Source organism: Acartia tonsa, chromosome 2, assembly GCF_053477335.1.
Source record: "Acartia tonsa isolate MP-2025a chromosome 2, ASM5347733v1, whole genome shotgun sequence".
Taxonomy (NCBI): domain Eukaryota; kingdom Metazoa; phylum Arthropoda; class Copepoda; order Calanoida; family Acartiidae; genus Acartia; species Acartia tonsa.
This window is the reverse complement of record NC_137261.1, coordinates 10,243,702-10,267,874: the sequence shown is the minus strand read 5'-3', so window position 1 is coordinate 10,267,874 and position 24,173 is coordinate 10,243,702. Positions and strand designations below refer to the sequence as shown.

General features: G+C 30.1%; 1 protein-coding gene and 1 non-coding gene across 2 annotated transcripts in view; both read right to left on the bottom strand.

Annotated features, from left to right (window-relative positions):
• Positions 1 to 24,173, bottom strand: part of LOC145304230 (acetylcholinesterase-like) — a 63,997-nt gene that overhangs the window by 13,227 nt on the left and 26,597 nt on the right. Inside the window, exon 2 of the mRNA XM_080146073.1 lies at positions 18,765 to 18,821. The gene's annotated coding sequence lies outside the window, so the exon portion shown is untranslated. The remainder of the gene's footprint in view (positions 1 to 18,764; positions 18,822 to 24,173) is intronic.
• LOC145312901 (U1 spliceosomal RNA) lies at positions 85 to 248 on the bottom strand. Its single transcript, XR_013877172.1, has one exon. It is a non-coding gene; the product is annotated as a U1 spliceosomal RNA (small nuclear RNA).

The following is a 24,173-nucleotide window of genomic DNA, read 5'->3' as shown; positions in this document are numbered from 1 at the left end:
ATAAAAAAGATAAAATCAACGATTGTATCCATTAAATAGCAAAGCAAAAACAAGATTAAGTTGTTCAAAGTTTATCTTTTTTTATTAGAGGATGCGCGAACGCAGTGCCGAACTAACAAAAATTGTGCGTTCGAGTTACCCACGTTAGGGGTAATCGTAGGGGTCAGCCATGCCTGGGTGCAATGGCACAGCCTCACCCTAGAGGAACCACCTTAGTGATCATGGTTAACCTCAACGCCAGTTGGTTTGCTCGATTTTAAAAGACACTTGTACCACTTTGAGAAAAATTAAAATATGTTTTTTTTCATTGAGAATATTTCTTTGAAATCTGGTTTTGATTTCTTAATTGATGGCTTGATGGGCGGCAAAACCTTTCATTCCTTATAATTATTGTAAATTCACTAAATCGTAATCTGATGCTCAAAATAAAATATTGATATTTAATGGATTTGTAGAATTTTTGTTTGGCAGCTTTAAGGGAATATTTATTCAGTATTGGGAGATCAAAAAAGGAGGGTAAAAAGTAGAAATTAATGAGAGGGGAGAGGAGAAAAACATTAAAAAAAGGAGAAAAAGGCTGCCTGGAATTGAAAAGCGAGGAAAGAAAAGTTGTTCCTAGGCAATTAAAATCTTTTAGTGTATCCAGTCTAGACCACGAGCAAACTATTTTATCAGGATTTATTGAATCACAGTTTTTTCTTCCTCTCTTAGTTGGGCAAAACTTTGGACAGAGTCAGGAAATTTGATTTATCAATGTTTTTAGAAACTATTTTCAATTCAATTAGATATTAATACACACACTAAAATTTAGACTAGAAACCATAAAAGAATTAACATAAAGACAAGCTTGAATTTAAAAAATGATAAATGCATTATTGATCCAGTTTTTATTCTCTTTTTTTATAAAAATTAAACATTTCTTGTTGTGTTCCTCTTTTAGCAAAGCCACTTGAATCATTATGACTGACCAATCAACCATAACATTGGACTTGGAGTAGCTTCGCGACTATAAACATTTTAGTCAAAGGAATATGTATAGTAAAGGTAGATGGATGATTAAGTTAGTACAGAAAAAGAAGAAGAGAGAGAGAGTAAAGAGTGTGTGTGTGTGAGTGAGAGAGAGAGAGAGAGAGAGAGAATAAGAAAGAGAAATATGACATGAAAAGGAAAAGAACAACATAAATAGATAGGCCGAGAGAGATAAAGAGAGAGAAGTGACATGAAGAGAAAAAAGAGAGATAGCCAATTTAAATTCCGTGTATGTCCGATGGCCATTGGAAAGTCGATCAAAGTGTTGAGTATAGCATAGAATATTTTACCAGGGACAAGTTTATCAAACAATCATATTTTTTTACAGTCGTTGCGCAGCAATAATTTTTATGGTTTGGCAGGTATTGCAATTAATCAACAGACAATATGGTAATACCTCAGTTGATAAAAAAATATTTTTACTAGAGATGGAACATTGTAAATTGTACTGGTTCCTAAAGTTTTCAACTACGTTACTTTATTTGTTGGCTCAATAAAATTGAGTACTTTTACTTAGTTTTGATGTTTAATTATATGCTAGTAATTGTTAAACTTTTCAAATGATAATTTCTAAGTACAAAAGAAACAATTTTCTCTATCATCATTGGGTGCGTAAACCAATTTAATATTTAATGTTCTTCAATTTTTATGACTTTAGATGCCTACATTTCACCTAACTTAATTTAACAGATAGAGACGGCCATATTTAAATCCTAGAGTAGCTGCGCTTCTTACTATTGATAGGTATATTATTTGTTAAGAATATTTGTTCCACTCGCTGAGAATACCATCGTCCGCACAAATGAAGATATATGTAGGGATAAGAAACCAATCAATACATCAAATACTTTGTTAAAATCAAACCTACATAAATTAAACTTTTGTGTAATACATGGAAAATAATCATATCTATAACTTCTTAAATTTAATTTATCTTTGAATGGTTTAAGGCTATTTTTTCTCCTTTTAGGATATATAAATAACTTATTTTTCTTATCTAATAAATTCTAGATAAACTATGTGAGTTTTAAACATGTAAATTTATTCATTTATTTAATTTTGAGAATTAATATCAAGAAATTAATTTCTAATCTTTAAGTTTCATGAATGGAATTTACTTTTATATTATGAATGGGCAGGTAAAAAAATAATCTTTTTTTAAGTATTACAAATAATTTAAGGCTCTGAAAAATACACACACATAGAAAGACATCCTATTACTTTTATAAAAATATATCAGCCATTACTATTTTAACTGATATATTCTTATGCAGTTGACACCAACTATTACAATGGCTTCCCAAAAAATACTTGGTATCATAAATATATGCATGCTATCAAAGGCAGGGATTTACTACTTATTAAATATCAATTGACTGATTCTTTTATGACTACCTTACTTCTAATCTAAATCATGATTTTATGTTTAAAATGAAGTTAAGTAGTTGTGCACAGGAATCTAAAGGAATCTCCAAATTGATGAACATCCCCAATGATGATACTTAAAATTACCATTCTATAGATTACAATTACCGATTGAATCGTTTGTACACTGCCAAACATAATTCAATAAAGTTCCCTAACGAATAAGAAAACTTTATAAAACTATGAGAACTAGCGTAATAAACATCCAAATATCCGATTCCTCCCTAAGTTGTGTATGTATAATTTTTGAAAAAAATGCACAATTCATCATAAAATTGCATGTTGAAACCTTTTTAGCTTCATCATTCAGGAATATAATAAACAGTATAACAACAGTACATCATGATGTTATATTTCTTTATTTATAAAGAGTTCTTACTGTGCATTTTTATAAGTTAAGTCTGTTTTAGAGCCAAGCTATACCTCCCAACTCTTATTTTATGCATTTTGAATACGCCAATCTCTCAGCCAATACTTTTAAAATCTTGTTTGGTCCTTCTTATCAAAAATGTATATCTGAAATATATAAACTAGTTTTCTCCGTGGGGGAGATCTGAAAAATAGCTTCAAACCACTCCAAAATATTTATAAAGCTTTCCTTATGATACAACCTATTTGGTCCAGCAATATCTGAAATCTTAAGCTTCAGACAACAACAAAAACGTATCACTGTATAGTATAGGTTAAGGTTTCTTTCTAAAAAAGGGAAAGTCAATAATCATTACATTAACTTAAACAATGCTAAAACCACCTCAAGAACAAAAACTTCTCTGAAAACCACAAATAATGGGAACAGTCGTTTCTGAAACAGTTTAAATTATCCGAAACAGGTTGTTTTTATAATTCCTAATAATGAAAGTCACATCGTGACTTTGTAAAACAGTTTACCAATAAAGATGTCTTATTTTTAGTTTATATTATTATTTATTATGGACACAACTCAAGATTGGGATACAAAATGCCCCTTCCAATACTGGGAACAATAATGATTGTAAATAAAAACTCACACAAAATTCCACATGACAGATACATTAACAAATTGTTACAATATTATATAGAAGAAACAGGATATCAATGTGTCTGTCTTTATGCAGCAAAAGATCTCTCCAACTATTAGACTGACATGGTTTTACCTTTAAATTGTAGATTTTTATAGGTCCAGGACAGGTTTATATCCATTTTAGGGAAATTGTCCTTAAAAATCCTACTCCGAAAATGAATATTTAACTTTTTATGTTTTAAAACTAAATTTGATAGTGGAGGGTCTACCACCCCCCCCCCCCTCTCACTTTCCTCTATCTTACTCACGTGCCCCTAGAGACCATTAGGAGTGTAACAGGATGGCAGTCTGTGTGTCTGTACCGAAGTATAACACTAACTATCCTTTTCTTTTTCAAATAGATAATATTTTTATTGATTTTTAAACTTTTAGTCGCAATCATTTTATTATTAGATGGTTACACATTTCAATTGAAATCTTTTTAACTTTCATGGCAGTTTTCTCCATTATCAAAAGTCGGAAATATAAATTTCTTTTAAATGGTTTTCATAATAAATAATACAAAAATAGATTTTAGACAAGGCGAGAAACATTTTCTCTCAACTTAAAAAATAGAGGTTAAATTAAATAATTTCTATAAAGAGGGGATTTGGGGGGGGGGACTATTTTATCTAAGTGTCCATAACATTATTTTACTTATATTTCAAAAAGTATCAATATTTTTAAAAGCGAAGCTTTTCTATAATTAGGGTCGGTCCGTCCGTCCGTCCGTCCGTCCGTCCGTACGTCCGTCCGTCCGTCCGTCCGTCCGTCCGAGATAGATAGCTTTTATTCGTTAATTTAGGCATGTTAGAATTGTCCTATCGATTTCAAACTTTGCATGGTGATTCCTGTAGTAGTGAGGTACAATTTAGAAAGCGTAGCAACTCTATAATCATTACCAGAATGTCCGTACGTCCATTTTAAACATGTTGATTTTTCTACTTTTTAAACAACAAATTTTTATGTGAACTATTTATCCGTTTGATCTAATTTTTGGTATATTAATTCCTGAGACAACAAAGAACAATATTATAAGCGAAGCAACTCTATAATCAAGTCCTAAAAATGTAAGTATGTCCTTAAACATTATCCTATATCAAGCAGTTTTTCAACAAATTTACTTACAATTTTGCTTTGACTCTTATACTTTTATATTCTGATTATTCAGCTCAGACACTATACAATCGTTAATGTCCGTTTGTCCTACCGTTTTAGTGCTTCGCTTTTATGGATGTTGTCATCCTTGTTTTTTATACATTAACCTCATTGATGGGAAAAAATGAAGAAAAGATCTAAATAACTCATGTTTTTTAATACTTATTTAGATTTAGTTTTATATATCTTTAATTTACAGCTACATATGCAATTTTGCTTTCCATTATGTAGCATGATGAATACATGCTTTGCAAGATCTAAACAAACATCACTTTCCCTGTTTTAGATAAATTTAATAAGTTATGCAAAATAAATTAAAGAATTCAATAATTCCAAATCAAAATTTTAATTTATTTAAATCTTTTAATGAGTATGATTAAAAGATAAAAAATATTAATTTTTAAAAATCAAAAATAGCACGACAAATTAAAAAAAAATACAAAACAAAAGTACAAATATATGATAGTAGTTAATTATCAGAAATCTCGTTTTTTAGAAACAGCTAATGAATTCATTTAGTATTTTAGCTCAGGCTAGATTGCCTAAATCTTCTACTTGGATTCTTAACTATTATTTATTGCATAGAAACTTCACAGAGACTCCAATCTTGAAAATCGTTTACTGATATATCGTCAAGCAGACGTACGAACCTAATCTAGTTTTAGAGTAGCATTACTACCAAAATTACTATAAGTAAAATAAAGATTTTTGTTTAGTTTTTTCATGATGATTAAGCAATCGTGACCAAATGCAATGACGAAAATTTATTATTTTATTTGCGTTTTTACTACTGTTCAGTTTATAAGAAATAAAACAAGGGCAAATGTCTCCAATAACAATGAAAATTTTAAGAACTACAGTTTTATTTTAGTCAAGAAGAATACCTTAATTATATTGGTATGTTCTTTAGCTACGTCCTTGAAGACCGCTAGGGGCTCCCAAACAGAGTATTGAAACCTTATAAGCTGATACATTGTAAGACAACGGTTCCAAGATATTTTAACATAGACAAGACACACAGAAATTATATTACTTTTAAAGCTTTTATGTTTTTTAATATATATTTTTGATAGCACTAGTTTTAGGTTGATGTAATAACAGCAATGTAATATATCAAGAATGACCAATCAAATTTACTCGACAAATTTTCTTTGATGGACATACCGACGAATACATGTTAATTGAGGTGTAACATCGCTCGCAAAAAAATGCGCCAGTAATCTGAGAATTGCACTTTCTATTGCACTTTTTGTCATTGCATAATTTTATGTTTTAATCCTTAAAGGTAAATTGTCTGATATAAAATATTATATATAAAAATTTCCTAGAAATTTCTGTGTTCATTGTTACTTGATTTAAACAAAATTCAAATTTTTTGACAAGTTTATGTGCTTTCAAACTGCACAGATGGTGATTGGGTTCCACACCAAACGTAGGAGTGGAAAACCATCGTAGTGGACAAACGCAGGAGTGGGACAAACGTTGGAGTGGACAAACGCAGGATTTTTCGGACAAACGTCGGAGTGGACAAACACAGGAGTCCCAATTTTTTTTCTTCCAATTTTGAATTTTTTTTTCAATTTTGCATTTTTTTTCAGTTTGAATTTTTTTATACAACCCCCCTCGTTCCCGTTATTTTTCTTAGTTAGGTTAGGTTAGGTTATAGGCCAGGGGGCCGAGCGCTTTGGCTAGGCAGGCTAGAGGCCGAACGCTGCGGCCATAGTCATTGTTATGTAGACAGGGGTATTACAAATTTCAAAATTATCATATTAATAAAATAGCGGACACTCCTAGGTTTTACTTAAGCAATGTCCACACCGACGTTTGTCCCACTCCTACGTTTGTCCACTCCTTCGTTTGGGACTCTTGCGTTTGGGACTCCTTCGTTTGTCCACTCCGACGTTTGGGACTCTTACTTTTGGGGTAGGACCGGTAATTGTTTAAAGATACAGCTAGTTTCAAAAGTTAATACATATCGAAATATCTGCTTCTTATAGGTGTCTGAGGTATGGCTGCCGAACCCTGATGCTAAATATTGATTTTAATATCAAAGTAAATATCAGCATAAATTGCTTGTGTACTTTGTAATTATTAAATGCCCTAAGTCTCTAATACTTTTTGATTTTTCAGTTTCAATATGCATTTGTCTTACTTAAGTCATAAGCCATAAAAATAGAGATATACCTCATAATAAAATCATGAATATCAACAATGAAAATATTTTAAAAGGAAATGTAACTTGATATTGTTTAAAATTATGCAAATTTTACAAATATGTAAATCTCCATGTTTATTTTCTTACCTAAAGCAGGAAAAATCAAGCTATATAAATGGTACTCTGATAAGATCAGGGATCTTCAGGGATTAGACAGTGGATGACAAATTGTAATAAACAAAATTTAAGTTGAAATTAATGGTGGAACTAGTTGTAAGGTTTATGAAATCCAATCAAGAGTTAATATTGTTAATAAAGGTATGGGACATTGTAATATAAATTATACTGGTCCCCAAAGTTTACTATCTTATTCGTTGGCTTAAAACTTTAGGGATCAGTATGATTTACAGTCCAGTATCTCTTCTCTGAATAAGATGGATTTTTCTTTTATATTTGCGCCGCCATTTGCATATGTTGTTTAAATAACAGCATCATAAGTAAAAATAGTCATTTTTTCCTGTTTATATGACAATACCAAAATCCTTGGTATTTTTTTCCACTATTCTGAACATGTATAGCATAACACTTTCAGGTTTCATTCAGGGTTTCAGGAAAAGGATGTTAGGGGAAAAAATGTTCGAAATTAATGAAAACAAATTACAAATTTAATTTATAACTATACTTGAAGTTTCAGGCAGATTATAAAGTAATAGTTATGGAGTGGAATTATAAATTCAATTATTAAAGATTAGTGAACATTAATAAAAAGCTTGCCTACATCTTATAAATTGTTATCATTATTATTTGGTGAAAATAGAACTGAATAATGAATAATTTTGATTAGATTGAGAAGACACCTTATTTATGCATTTTTTTCAAAACAAAACTATTAGTTATTTTGCCATCCCTCTTTCCCAGATTTTATGGGGCAATGCTTTGATACAAAAATGTCCGCAATGTACTTTGCTAAAATTGAAAAATTCTTTTCTCGCTCCCACCTGAGTTTGAATCTTAAAAAAAGAAACAGTAGATCTGTTGCAATAATATATTTTTTTGGAAAAATTGATCTACAAGAATAAATCTAATAAACCTCAATAATTTATTAAAGTTTTGTCTAAATATAATCTCGTAAAATTCAAGAAATTAACAAATTTGCGACTTTCTTAAGAATTGGCCTTTGGAATTTTATTACATCTGTATAGATGACCAAATACACCAGGTAAAAGAAGATTTTTCTCAATTTTTCCAAATCTAAGTTTTCATCAACAAAGCGTAGAAACATAAATACAAATAACGACTTCTACAAGTAACCATTCCAATCACAAAAAAAACATGGATTGACAAAAAGAGAAAATGAAACATAGAGCAAATGTATAGAGCCATAAAAAATATTAAAAAAGAAAAACAATAGAACACATGAATAGAAGAATGAATACTGGATGTAAGGAAGAGAAAGTTTCATAAATAATCAACAACAAATAAGCAGCCGAGAAGATATCATTTTCCCAGCAGCATTACTGACGGACAGACAATCTAAATTATAGAATACCTTCACTACTAAAAATATTAATACAATATGTAAAAGTTTGTTATGTTGATTTAGATTTACCTTAATTATTTCTTAAGAGGCTAAAACTAGATTATAATTATTTAATTGCATTATTTATATTTTTTTTGTCTGCAAATAATTAATATTATGAAACATTTATACAGAATTTATTTCATCATTTCAGCCTGTAATGTAAAATAATTGACTATCCAGTGTAAAAATAATAAGAATCCCAGCTATGCAAGCCTTTCCACGCTTATACAGCCAAAACTAATAAAAAACTTTTAGGCAAGTTTGGCTTAGATCATGAAATAAGACTCTCTTTCTCTCCCTTTTTCTTTTCCTTTCACTTTTTTCCATTTTCCTATCTATCTTGCCTTTTGAGTCATGTCTTGGAAAGGGATTAATATTCCAAAAATTAATGAATATTTTATTAGATGTACATTTAGAAAAGTTATTATAACAGACAACCAACACTCTGTTTGTCCATCCTTTAAGTATGAGCCAATTCAAAGTAATAAGGCATTTGTAAGATCTAGGAAAATTGTTTAATGTCTTTGCTCTTAAATTGCGAAGATGCACTAATCTATAAGTTATTAAGTATATCTGACTGACATGCAACTAACGTTGTATATTCAATGAAAATTTGACAATTAGATAAGGCTTCTTGTTAGTTTATTTTCTTATGTATACTAGTCAGGTGGAGCTACATATAAACATAATTGTCCTAGTTATTCAGTGTTTATGTTCCTTTCTTGTGTTGATGGCTGATTGCACTTAATGAAAAATTGGTTAGGAAAAGTTTTAAGCGAAGCTTCTAGCAAGTTTACACAATACTAACAAATGCAGATAACAACAAGGATAATTATGTTTATAAAAGCAAAGTATACATAGTATCACAGAATCTATCCTGTAATGTAAATGGGGTAAGGTTTTTTTATATCAAGCAAAACATCTACAAACAAGGATGACAACATCTATAAAATTAGACGGTATAGCAATAGCACTCCATCTCAAAATATCGCGTCTGAAGTTCTTTAAATAGACAACTAAAGCTTCCATAACCCTATATTTACCCTAAGACTAACATATTATCTCATTCGTTGGCTCAAAAAAACAACAATTTTCTAAAGGATATTGATTGGCTAGTACAAACTTAGTGTCAACACTTTTCTACTAATATTTTAAAAAGGTAATTATGCAATCATAATTGAGAGTGTATCTTTCAAAAAAGATAGCTTATCAGTATAAAGCTTTAACTATTCTTGATGTGATTAATTTACTAATTATAGGTATACAATGAAGGAAAAAAAATACTAAAATGTCAATTAGTTTTTAAATTTTTCTTGCAAAGATGAAGACCGTTTCTAAATTTGATGACGTCATTATTTATTTATGTTTGTTCCTTTAATTACTTCTCCTTTCATTTAAACTTATTAGACTTAAACTTTACTTAAATGTCTGTTAGTAAATATAACCATGTTTCCAACTTTCCATGATATATTTATAAACAACTTTAACACCTGGTAATGTTAAAGAAAATAAGGCTTTATCTTTGAGCTTAAGACACTTTAGACATTTTTTTAATTGTAGAACTAATATTTTTGTAATGTAGTAAGTTAAGGATGTCAATATATATATCCAAATTGTTATCAAACTTTTTAAGGAGATTTCATAAATCTAGGAAAAACCACGTACTGAAAATTCCTGAAAGACCACAACTCCCCCCCCCCCCCATTTCTTATGTTCTATGTTCATGTTAACTGATCTTAATTGTATGAATGTGGTGTGTAGCTAAAGAACAGGGTGTATGAAATTTAAAGTTTATATATTGTAAAAACTGGAGGTTTATAGTTTTAAAACACAAAATAACCAGAAATAGTATATTGTTCTACTTAAATAAATCCTTTTCTAACGTTAAATTAATAATAGAAATAAAACCAAACTTAATTAATTAATGTTTATTAAATTGTTAACTATGAAAACTTTAATACAATCCTTATTAAAGCTTTAATAAATATTATTTAAGGCACCCTGTACATGTATTTAAGAAGAGGATTGCCTTACTGACATGAAACATATTGTTTAGGCACATCTATCCAATCTATTCACTGAATACAATTTACACAAACAAACACGCACTCACATAAACAACAGGAGAGGGTTCTAAAATTGTTTGAATTATTGTATTACAAGAGTTTATAAGCCCAAATAACCTTGCACTGTAATGTTATAACACAATAACTTAGATCTTTAGTATTACATAAACAGCAAAGTCAAACACAAACAAAAACATAAAACACTGTTTATTAATGTTCTGTTTAAAAAGTTTTTTTTTCATTAAGTAATTTTTGTGCTCTTGGTTATGAAAATGATTTAATGAATTAAAAGTAAATTAGAAGGAAAATATTCTTTAAACCCATACTGTAAACAGAACTAGCAACTACAACCCTAGAGGCCTCTAGGGGCACTTGAGGGAAGGGATGGATGAGGTATTCTCTCTAAAAATATTTTTTTAATCTAAGTTTATGAAACGTTTTACTGGTTCTTTTTTATAAGGATAAAAAAGATTAAATCATTTCTATTAAATAATTAAATGTGGTAATTCTAAATTATAATTTAACCAATATTTTGTGTTCTTTCATTGTATCTACTCACGTTAAAAGAAACTAATAAACAACAAGGACATTAATTTGTTTTTATTTTGATGAGATTAGTTTTAATACTTGTCTAAAGTTTGCTCATCATTCATATTGTGCAACTTTTTTTAGCATTGGTTATTGCACATTTATAGATATTGAAGAAAACTGCCCCATTAGTTAATAAAAGTCCATTTAGATTCACAATTTTTTGTGCTTTAAATTACTAAGATAAAGCTAATACTGATAGAAGTTTTTTAAAAAAAGAAACAAAATTTTAGCACTTTTGGCCAGTCAAAAATGGTTATTATTGTGTAAAATTGTATTGTTTTTGCATTGCGATTGGAATTTGTGGACAAAAAAATCTTATTTATATTAAAAGGTAAATTAGAAATAAAAGTCAAGCTATTAACACTCTTTTTGTAATACATCAACAAATTATAATTGGGGTACTTCAAGTCACAACAATTTTGTTGCCCTCTCTCACCAAAACTGTATAATTCATGCTTTTGCAAGTGCAAAATTGAAGCAAATTTGTTAACAGCAAAGGCAAGGGTTGTAATCAAAAGGCCGATTCAAGTATAAAAAATATATTAGTGTCACAGAATTTAAAACTCCCCATCCCATAGAATTAGTCAATTATCACATTTTTAAAAAAGTTTGACGTTAGAAACCACTAGTAGTATAAATAGCACGTTCAGTGCATACAAATTTACAATTAATTTTTCTCTTTTTCTAATTTTCAGGGTCAAAATATAGAAAACAAAATTATGCAATTGATTAAGACACACCAAAAAAACAAAATATGCTCTTTATATAAGCTTAAATCGAACAAATCTTTAAAAATTTTATATAAAAATTATCCAAATCCAATTATCCGATCCTTGCTGTATAAAGGTGCACCAGTGTTAAACTTTTAATCAACAGTTTATCGAAAATAAAAAACTACCTGTAATTGTCAAAAGCTTTGTTTTAGTCAAAGTGTTCCAAAATGTTACATCCATCTTTTTAATAAAACTAAGTAAACTAATCTCCACTACTTTTAATTTTGTGGTTCAAAAAACTTTTGACCAATAAAGGGGTAGTTTCACAAAATGCATTTGAACTTAATTTAGTGAATTGCATATTTTATCCTGGTTAAATGGTTAAACTATATTTATATGGCATATATTTGAAAGAATTCAAATTTTCTACCACGTGGTTTTTAAAATATCAAGACTTGAAAATTGTCTTTTTAAATTGCATATATCACAAAAAGACAATTTTCAAGTCTTGATATTTTAAAAACTACGTGGTAGAAAATTAACTAGGAAAACATATGCGGTTCACTAAATTAAGTTCAAATGCATTTCGTAAAACTACCCCTTTAAGTAAATAAGATTTAACAAGTAATTGTCAAATGCTTTGTTTTAGTCAAAGCGTATTAAAATAACACATTTTTTACATAAAAACCTAATCCATCTTTGTTATAAATCTAAGTAAAATAATATTGGTAATAGGTTGTATTGGTACTAAAATCAGGGCCACAAGGGCATTATTACTTCCATTATTATACACAAACTTTTCTGATTCATATTCCCACCAATAATAACTTATCCAAACAAAACTTTCCTTTACAGAATATTACTTTTAGATAAACAATAGCTGGACATATGTACACATACAACCAAACATATGAATACAAACATACAGACCCACGGACAAACAGACAGACAAATATAAAATAACCCCGACAGACATCCAATCATACGGAAAAACCTATTTCTAGACACACTCACACACACACAGACACACACCATGCTGCTTAATACATATTCTTTATTCTCATGTGGATAATTTTCTTTTGTTTTCATGGCTACACAAAATATTTACAGGGTGGCTGTGAACTGTTCCAGGTTTAGCAGTGCAGCAATTTTATTGGGGTATAGCCGTTCGTCTGTATGTCATAAAGTATAAATACTTTAGCTAACAACATTTCGTGAATTTTTCTTATTTAATTCTTTTCTATCTTTTTCTAATTTCACTTTTTTCATCAAAGGTAGAGTCACGTCCTAAAAACATAATCCTTAAACTAAAGTAACAGGATGTCTGTTTGTCTGTGTGTTTGTACCGAAGGATCTTGCTAACCGCTGAACCGATCGGGTTCTCCTTACCAGGGTAGCTTCTCTTAGGTCCCGGGAATGTTTATAACTATTTTGGGGGGAGGGTACCACCACCTACCCAGAGAAATCGACCCTAGAAAATATTTAAAAACATTTTTAACTAAAATGAAAATGGGTGTGGACACCCGGCCACCCCTCCCTCCCCCCCCCCAAAAAAAAAAAAAAATCTTTCTTTTTCTTTTAAAATCTAAAATAATAAATTGGGTTATAAAATTCGACTCTCCTCTCCTTAAGTGCCCTTAGAGGCCTCTAGGTGCGTAGCCGCTAGTTATTATTAATAGAACTGTAAAAATGTAGGGGAAAAAATATTTCATTATGTCTATAAAATTATTTGATTTTTAAAAATGTTTTACGTCTGAGCTAAAAACTTTTAAAAAGGCTATATCTGCAGCAGATGTTTTAAAATTTTGAATATTTCATATCAGTGAAAGCTGAAAAAGTTATTTAATAAAAAAATGTATGCTTGTTAGTGTATTTTTTTTAACTTAGAGCCTTTCCAAGAAAATGGTTGTCACACTGTATATTATCCATCCAGATATATGAATATATATTTGTTCATATATTTCCTTCCCCAGCCCTGTCAGGGCCTGACCTAACTCTACCCCCTCATGGCAAGAAGAATGATTTGTCGCAAAACATTCCAATTTGTGTATATGTGTGTGTGTGTATGTGCCTGCTTGACACAGCATTCTTGCAGTCAACTTGAGATTATTCTACTCAGGATTTTATCAAGCATCACAACAATAGTTATAACAAAACAAACATCAACAAATAATAATTAATTTCTAAGGTTTTGCATTTCTGTTTTACAAATAAGTATTTTTCAATATCCATAATATTGTCTTATAAAATCAGTAATTCAATACTAAACTTCTTTAAACAAGGATGAAAACATCCATAAAAGCGAAGCACTGAAACGGCAGGACAAACGGACATTTACACTTGTGTAGTGTCTAAAGTGAATAATCAGAATATAAAAGTATAAGAGTCGAAGCAAAATTGTAAGTAAATTTGTTAAAAAACTGCTTGATACAGGATAATGTTTATGGACATACTTAAATTTTTAGGACATGATTATAGGGTTGCTTTGCTTGTAATATTTTTTTTGTTGTTCCAGAAATCAATATACCAAAAATCAGATCAAACGGATAATTAGATCACATAAAAATTTGTTGTTAAAAAAGTAGAAAAATCACCATGTTTCAAATGGACATACGGACATTCTGGTAATGTTTATAGAGTTGCTACGCTTTCTAAATCGTACCTAACTTTTACAGGAAACGTCATGCAAAGTTTGAAATCGATATGACAATTCTAACATATCTAAATTAACGAATAAAAGCTATCTATCTCGGACGGACGGACGGACGCTTTTAAAAATACAAAACCTTTCAGTTTGACCATAGGTTAATATGATTTAATCCATTAGTATATAACATTAATGATATTGCTTATTTATCCTTTAGCAATATTAGATAAGCTTAGCAACTACTTAATTATCTAATATTTAAAGTTTCATTAAAGTCTGTTGCATGTTAATTAATATAGATTTATTATAGTAATAAAATGTCTAAATATTAATGTACATTTTTTACAATTTAAAAAATAGATCTAATTCTAATACCTTGAAATTTCTTGCATGGTTTTCTCATTATCATGCTTATGAAGAAATTAGTTTTAGGATTAGATCAATAATAGATTATGGAGAAATCAATAGAAGAAAAGAAGAAATTGAGCCAAACAGTATTTTGGATAATAAAAAATAAAATAGATTATCAGACATAGTAATTGTTAGCAGAATTAGATATTATTATTCTCCTTGCCCTTGGCAACCATGAGAGGAAGGAAAAATTAGGAGGGGGAGAGGGGAAGAGGGGTGAGGTGAGAGAATATCTGAGAAATAATGTGAGAGCATGAGGGGTAATAACATTATTGGGAGTGGGGGAGCACTGAGGTGTTCCGAGGTGTTTGATTGTCCTCCCAATATATTCCAAGAGGTTCTGTCATGAGTATGAGCTACTACACTCCAAAATATTTCATTTTTGAGGATTACTTAATTTATCAATTCGATTTCCAAATTTTTAAATGTGTTTTTTCAAAGTGTGCTTTCTTGTCAAAGAGCTGAAGCATAATAAGCTCTTTGAAAATTAAACAAAAAACTTGATTCCACAATGTTTGATTTTTGAAGGATTTGTTATAATAAAAATGTAATAAATTACAAACAATTTTGATGATATCTACTAGATTTATAAATTAGATCAGCTCATAATTCTTTTTCATATACGACTAAATTCAGCCAAACCATATTATGGAATGTATTTAATAACAATTAATTTAGAAAAATTTTCTACATAACATTTATATAATTAATAATGTTAAAAACATAAGTATATAAATTTGTAAAATATTTGAACTTGAAGTATTTTGTAGAGTTAGAGTATTATGTATGTACACTGTAAAATAATGTACATATATATCCATGAGAGAAGTGTCATGATAGAAAGAGAAATGCATATTAAACAACACCAGAAAGGAGGAAAATAAAAGAGGGAAAGATGTGCACATGAAAAGAGGAAGGGGTAAATATTATCCATGGTGGGTCGATGACAAATTAAATCCACGCTGTATCACGGGTTGGGGGCGTGATTGAAATGTGAAATATACTCCTTTGATTAAACTCAATTTACGGGTTTTTATATAATTGCAACGTAGTTATAAGACTTTTGGTAGCAATAAATTGAGACGTTGGGTATCCCTCTAACTGAACCGATTTTTGATTAGTCAACGGTCTAAATTTGACTCGGCCAGGATATGATTAAAAGCCTAAATCGGCGAAGGAATAGCCGATTACAATATTTTTAAACTTAAAAAATTAAAAATAAAGAGCTAAATGATTTATTGCGTCTTTCTCTTTTTATCGACAGACGCACTTGGATATATTATTTTCATAATTAATTATATGTATTTCCCATGTTAACGTCACCTTATGTGTAAATTTGGTGAGCTACGTTATTGAGTAGCGTTGTTAAGTTAGGATGGAAGAATTTTGTAATGAAAGCAAAAGTGGGGTAGAGGATAAGGGATGGGGTAAAACGGGTTATCATAATGTTTTATTTTCTTGACTTTAAGTTAAACTCTATCCCATGGTGTTCATGAACTTAAGAAACATGGAGCAATATGGAGAGAGGTGTAATGAGGGGAGTGAGGGAGTAGTAAGACCAGGTGAGATTGGCAGAGGTTTAGATCAATACTCCCCTATCTGCCTAACTGTATAGTATATATAATATTGTGAAACTCAGGGCTATTCCATCCTATCTTCTCATATCTGACTGTTTTTCTCTGGTATTCTGTATGTAAATATATCTTACCATCCCATGAGATAAGTATATACATGTATATTACTCTTCAACCAATATTCAGAGGAGTAATGCCAGGCTTAGGATGGATGGTATGGGGTAGGAAGAATCTGAATAAGAAAAGTCAGGAATGCATACTAAAGAGATTCCTTGTTTCTTACTATCACCCTAAATTCTCCAAAAGTAGCATCCTTTTACTAAGCTGTTATAACCAAGTTACAAGAAATATCTTTGGAACACTTATAAGCTTCCAGCATATTGAAGAAAAGAGAGATGAGAGAGGGTTGTGTATTATATATTTTGATTGTTGATGAGCTGAGAATTATGGTAATGCCTGAGTACACCCTAACCAACTTATGCATCAAACAAGGATGACAACATTAGCAGTGTCATGGGAATAATAAGTTTTTTAATTTCAAATAATTAACACAGTTTCAATCGTCAAAGAAAAATACCAAACATAATATTACTTTGTAATGAGATTATGTGTTTAAGTATATAACTTAAGTGCAGCACTATTAAGCAATCCTATTCATTAAGATTTCAAAATATAAACATTTTTATGATGCTATTCTTAAAGGGTAGATTTAACCAACTTTTACATTTTAATGTAATAAATTAAACAAAGATAATTTATTACTTTTAATATTTTAAATAAATGATTTTTTTTGTAAAAATAAAAACAAATGCACTATTTGTGTTAAAGTTATTAACCAATTCCTACTTGTTTTGAGTGTTTATTTCTAAAAATAAACCACAAAATACATGTATATATATCATATACATTAATATATAATGCATATTTGTTTATATTTGGATATTTTTATCGCTCAAAGTGTTTTTGTTTTCTACAAACATATTTTCTTTCTTTTATTTGTATTTTTTTTCAACCATTACAAGAATATGTTTTTTCAAACAAGGTAGCTAAAAAAAATTTTTTTTAATAAAATAATGAAGCATATAAAAATAATGCAGTTTCCCTGGACCATAAATAAACTTTTAGAATACAAAATTCTTTTTGTTGTTTAGTTTAAGTTATAAAAGCCCCACAGGCCTAGATCCCCGTATTGATAAGTCCGCGCATAGTTGTTGCCTCCTTCAGTGGTACCGTTAGATATAGACATACATGATTTTTAATTAATAATAAGGTCGGTTTTGGTGGTTCAAAAATAGTTTAGAGTAAAAGCAACTATGAAAGTAAAATATCTTTTTTACAGTTTTAAAACTTAATAATTCAAAACTGCAGTGTTAAATAAAGTTAATTTTTTTCTAAAACTTTAACATATTGCTAAATTCATTTACTTTTTATATTTCTTCATATTAGATGTTTAACAACCAATATAAAGGTTTATGTACTATAATTTATTTTCAATAAAAATATTTCTTGCTTTATTTTGTGGATATGGAATAAATTAAGTGTATAACAAGCAAATTTGTTGCTGTTATAGAATTTCCAAGATAAACTGCTTTTGCTATTTGCTTTCTATGTTTTTTTTTCAAAACTTTGTTTGGCGTTATCCTTTGCAGCTAAGCAGGCAAGGGGGCCGAGCGCTGCGGCCAGAATTTTCTTGTTTACAGTCCCTTTAAAGAGCAGATTTTTAGTGCTGGGGAGGGGTGGGGGTGGTAGCGCAGTTGTGTGAAGAAAGGGAGAGAAAGATAGATAAACTAACATTAAATTATTTAAACTTTTACATATAAATATATTATTGCCTTTTGAAGCACCAGCGGTTTCGCCCCTAGCCTCTAGGGGCTTTGCTCCAAGAAGTAATTTTTAAAAAATATAAAAAAATGATGTACTACTGGTGCTGCCAGTAGTTTTATGTGAACTAACTTCCCCATAAACAAAAAAAATGAATGGGATTTTTTTAGTTTTTTGGGGGGTTACGGGTGTCCCAACCCCCAAGAAAATAGCTTAAAATCATCACAGGACCAATAGGTATATACCCTGAAGAGTAGAATCAAATCGGTTCAGTGGTTACCGAAATCTTAAGCTTTAGACGGACGGACAGAGAGACAGACATCATTCTACTTTGTATTATAGATGACCAATAAGCCGACGGCCCACGTAAGTTGTATAATGAACGCAAATTAGTAAAGATATCTTCACAAATAAATCAGCAGTCTTTTTTTAATAGCAGCTGAGAAATTTATATTTTCACCATGGCATTTCGAACTTTTACCAAAAGAAAAAGAAAAATACAAATCCTTTCAATTTAAATTTTAACAGCAAAAAAGCTAAAAATAGTTATTACCTTTATTGACTATTCTTTGAGCTCTTCAAGTATATCACAGAATTAAAACTGCCATTCCTGAAATAAAGAAAAATAATCAATGAAAAGAGTATTTTGAAAACAATTTTTGATATACTTAAATATTTTTCTAGTATTGCTTTGAAACCGATCAATATCCGATAGATTAAAACCGATTCTCAGCCATAAAGAAAAATCAAGTAAAGCATTGTATCACAGATAATTTTCACAAATAATAAAAAACACGAAACCTTTTGGAAGGTATAATGAACTTTTGAAGCATTAAGCTAATTAAAAAAAACGTTAAAATCTAAAATCGATTTAGCAGTCTAACCAATAGTAAGCCTTTATAAAACTTGGTCAAAATATATAGAATGTTGACTATTTTGATCACTAAAAATTCCACCCGTTTATCTTGAACAGGAGTTTTAAAAATGAAAAAAAAACTTTAAAAACTAGAAATCGATCTAGCACCCTAACAAAGAAGGGTACCGTAATAAAACTAAATGGAAATATGTAGAGTTTAAACTTATTCAATCCGTAAAAATTTCAGCTGTCTATCTTGTATAGGGATCGAAAAGATCATGAAAACTAAAAAATCTATCATCGATCTAGCACCCCAACTAATAAAGGCATCTTAATAAAAACTTGATATGTAGAGTTTGAATTTATTAAATCCCTGAAAATTCCAGCCGTTCATCTTGAACAGGAATTGAGAAAATTACAAAAGACGTAAAAGTCTAAGAATCGATCTAACACCCCAATTTAGAGACAGACGGACAAAACAATGTATAGATTAGATGAGCATATGTCATAGTGATCTTCACTAAAAATTTCAGCTGTCTTATCTTTAATAGGTGCCGAGAAAATCACGTTTCCCCCATAGCGTTTCTTACTTACTGACTGACTGACTGACTGACGGACGGACGGACGGACATACAAAGTAAATTATAGAGTAGCTTTGCTACTAAAAATCATAAGATAAACATCAGTTTTTAATAGTTTGAACCTTCGCCCACTCGGGGCTAACACAGCTGGTTTTAACCTTTTAATTTTTCATTTTAATATCAACTGAAAGCTGTCTATAATACGATGCGAAAAATAACTTATACACTTTAGAAGACAAAGTTGAATGATGTTTGAATGTTGAATTATCATAATTTTTGTTGATTTTACTGTTCGACGAATTTTTGAACTGAACAATTAAACTTCGGAAGTTACATTTTATGGATTTGTGCATTGTTTATTATCTCAAACTCTCATGTACTATTCTATTTTTAGAGTAACAAACAAGGGTGTCAAAAAGCAGATCATTTTTTTTATGTATAACCAATAAACAATTTCACATTTAATATCCTGTCAATTTAAGGTACGCTGAAAAGAGTTGTCAAATGGTTAGTCATAATGAATATACAGATAAATTTAGTTGTTTGGGAGCTTTAAAACTTGTAGAGGAAAAAGTTGTAGTTGTAATTCATTCATGAACTAGGATGTTACATAACATGTACGTTCAGCCGTTTGGCATTTAGCAGCCTTCAAAGTTCAGATTTTTTTTTTTTTTTGTAGATTATCGATAATAGAAACATTTTACCATGGACTGCAATAGATCCCAAATTTTGAATAGATATGATTTGAGTTGAAAGATACAATCTCCTCCTTTTAAATGTGTTTTTAATAGTTAAAAAAATCGATGTTGTACCAGATTTTCATGTCCTTTAATAAAGTGTTACTTGCTGCTGGCTAAAAAAATGATAATAAAAAGAATAAAAATAAAAACGATGGGATTGTGGAGACGACCCATCGCTTTTACTTTTGATTTTAAAAAGGAAAAGAAAAAATGTATTTGTTCTGGTGCGATTTCTCTTCGGATGGGGATTATAAATACTTCCTGAGCCTAAAAACTTAAATGTAAAGTACAACCATTTTTGGTTAAATAGTTTGCGAGATCCTTCGCTGCAGACAAAATGCTTAATACTCTGCATCTAAGCACCAAAAATGTTTTACAATTTACAGCTTAAGTGCAATTATACTTTAATTAAAAATATAGCTCCAATATTTCAATATACAAATTAAAGTATTATTTAAGCTGAAGAGAATCATTATATAAAAATCCAAAATATGTATTTGAGATGTTGACCAAATACTGTACAAGTAGGGAAATTTACCCAAGTTAAGCTTTACATAACATACTAACAATTACAAAGTTTTCACAGAAGTAAAATTTTCCAAACTTAGCATTACACATTACACAAGTATAATATAATATATAAAATGTTTAAATTCAAATTCCATATTTTCTTCAACTTTCCTCTCTCTTTATACAGTGTCCATATAAGAAGAAATATTTTTTAGTAATAGTTAATAGCGAAACATTGAATATTAGAAATTGATACTGAAATGAATGTTTAGTTATAACAATGAATATAGAATGTACATGGATATATTACCAGGGGGAAATTTGTCATCTATTTAGCTTGCTAATATGGAACTAATTTATTGGTTAGTTAGCTAATCCAGTAGGAGGGGAGGGTTTGAGCAAAGTGGGTGGAAGGGATGTATCGATTTTTAGCCAGCTGCGAGCAACTTTATCAGAGTGCATGAAAATGGTGCAACATTCAGGTAATAATATATCGACTGTTATTTATGAAAAAACTATTTGATTTACCGACCATAGTTTCATAATCACGAATCTGAAAAGCACAACCTAATGCCACAACTGCAAAACAGCCTGTGAATTTGTGTGTCTGTGTTTTTTTGAAGGGTCTCAATAACCACTAAATCGATTTTTGTTTTCTTTTTACTTAAGCATCTTACATATAAGGAAAGATTTATAACTATTTTAGAAGAGTTATGAATTCACCCTCCTAAGAGAAATACCCCCATAAATTTAACTTTATACTAAAGGGTCGACCCTTCCTCCCTCCTCTCTTTAGTGCCCCAATAGGCTTATAGGTGTGTATCCGCAGATGTTATAAGAAAGAAATATCTTGGGAATATGTTTGTGAGCTTGTAGTATCAAAAACTAATCTCATAATGTCAAGGTTAAAAACCATAAAATTAAAGTTATTGTAGGAGCAACCACTATTCTTTGTGCAAGTCAAAAGTTTTGAAAATTCCAATGTTTGTGCAGGAAATTGAACTTTTGTGGCGCATATCAATCCAATTCTATAATCTAAATTGAAATCTGTTCATTCCTGGACAGGCAAGGTTGGTTGCTGCGGCCTGCTCAACCTCACAGGATTAGTTTACTTAAAGTTTGTGTGTGAGTTATCCTAGGCTTGGTATAAACCACTGATAAGGTGCTTTCATTCAAGGTGTCAGTCGAGCACGATCCACTTTATTTTTAAAATAAATTCAAACCCCTCCCTCTTTTTTCTGAAATATATTAAAAATAAGGGAGGGGGGGGGGGGTAGTTCTTTTTATGCCTAACTTATGCGGTGGGCCCTAACCCTGCTTGGCCTTTACCTGCCGTGCTAAAAGTATGTTGGGGCTATTCAGTACTTGTTGTAACCTAACCTAACATGGCATAAAGCAATTAACAAATAAGAAAAACAAAACTATATTAAGCAATTAAAGGCAGAATTTTACATGAAAACCTCATTTTTAAATCTCTTATAAAATTTTGCACTATTAATATAGAAACTAAACTAATAACCTGTAGACCTACATATATATTTTAAATAGACTGGATCTTGAAGAAGTGGCCTACAAAAGTGATTTTAAATACTTTTAAAAGAAAATTCTTTAGACTATGATTTTAAATCAAAAATAAGATTTGCAAAAGAAATGTTGAACATTACACGATTATGTTTTGTGTTAAATGCTTTACTAATTTCATAAGTACATAAACTAAAGCTACATTGTTTTAAACCTTTAGAGTTCTTAAATAAACATCTACTTAGTAGTACTTTTAATTGCATAGCTGCTCTATAACTGGGTGTAACCAACATTATACATAATTACAATTTATCATGTAATTTCCCAAATATTGCCTATTCGAGCACAGAAATCCCCCGGTATTGTGAAATCAATTGAAAATAAAGGGGGCGTGATTGTCTGTTGGTGATTTAATTCATATTAGATTAGGTTTTATCGTTTACATGGTTAGGCATATCCCCCCCCCCCCCCCAAAGGCATTGTATACAACAACAAAAGAATTTATTCTCATCGTTTTTAATAATATAGTGTTACCACTTCATGTCATGTACTTTTTGAACATAATTGTCCTCGATTTTTGTTATTGTGATAATAAAAAAATTCTAATGTTCAAGGTTTAATTTATTTGTTTATTGTTGTTGTAAGATTTTGTATTAATAATAGGTAATATGATTAATCAACATTTATAAGCAATTCACAATAATAATTAATCTGAAAACTTTAAAGGCGAGTATTAGTTTTTAAAGTTTATATGACATCTGGAAATCCTTTTTATTACTTTTAAAAAAATAAATCGTAAGAAAATCGATAAAGGCCAAATTTTATATAGATTAAAGAAAAAAAGATCTTCGTCAATTGTATGAACAAAAGTCGCTAAAATGGCACTCAGAGGCGTAGTATATAGTGCATTTCTAGAAAATGTATCACCATAGGCGAACATTCACTTCAGCACATGCATGTATCACTCTGCCAATCACCAAAGTCGCAACCTTTTGTTTCACTTAATTATACACCCAATCCTAATTAATTTGCTATTCTGAAAAATTATGCGCTTGTAATCCTTATAATTCGAAAATCACGCTGACTGCTGAACCGATATGGTTCTACTTTACAATGTAGCTTCATACATGTCCTGGAAGTGTTTATAACTATTTTGGGGGAGGGTATCACAACCGTCCTAAAAGAATTTCTTGTTTAAATTTTCTTTTAAAACTAACATTCAAAATTGGAGTTGGTCGTCACTGAGATCATAGACGCTAGTACTGTAATTATCCGTGGGAGTGAAAACCCACCAGTATGATCATAAAAGTTGTATGAAAGTAATTTACAACTTTACAGCAGATTAACTTATTATTATCACAAAATATCATCACCGATACAGAAGACCAAGGCTTTGAACATTTAGTTTGGAACCACAATCGATATATTATTACTTGTATGTTGTACCAGATTTTCATGTACTCTGTTAAAGTGATACTCGAAAACGAACTGACCAATAAATGATGACCATATTTGCAAGCAATTAAGACCGCTTATTAACAGGGATCTTAAGAGATAATTCAATGAACGATAAATTGATGTACATACCAAATTATGACAAACAAAATTACTCCCTCTCTAAGTGAACAATATTGGTTGAAAAGATTGGAAATTATTTGCCAACGAATGAGAGAAAGGGTGGTTATAACATTTTTGGTACAAGTATAATTACAGTCCAATGTCCCCCCATCCATTGACTAATTAGAATATATTTT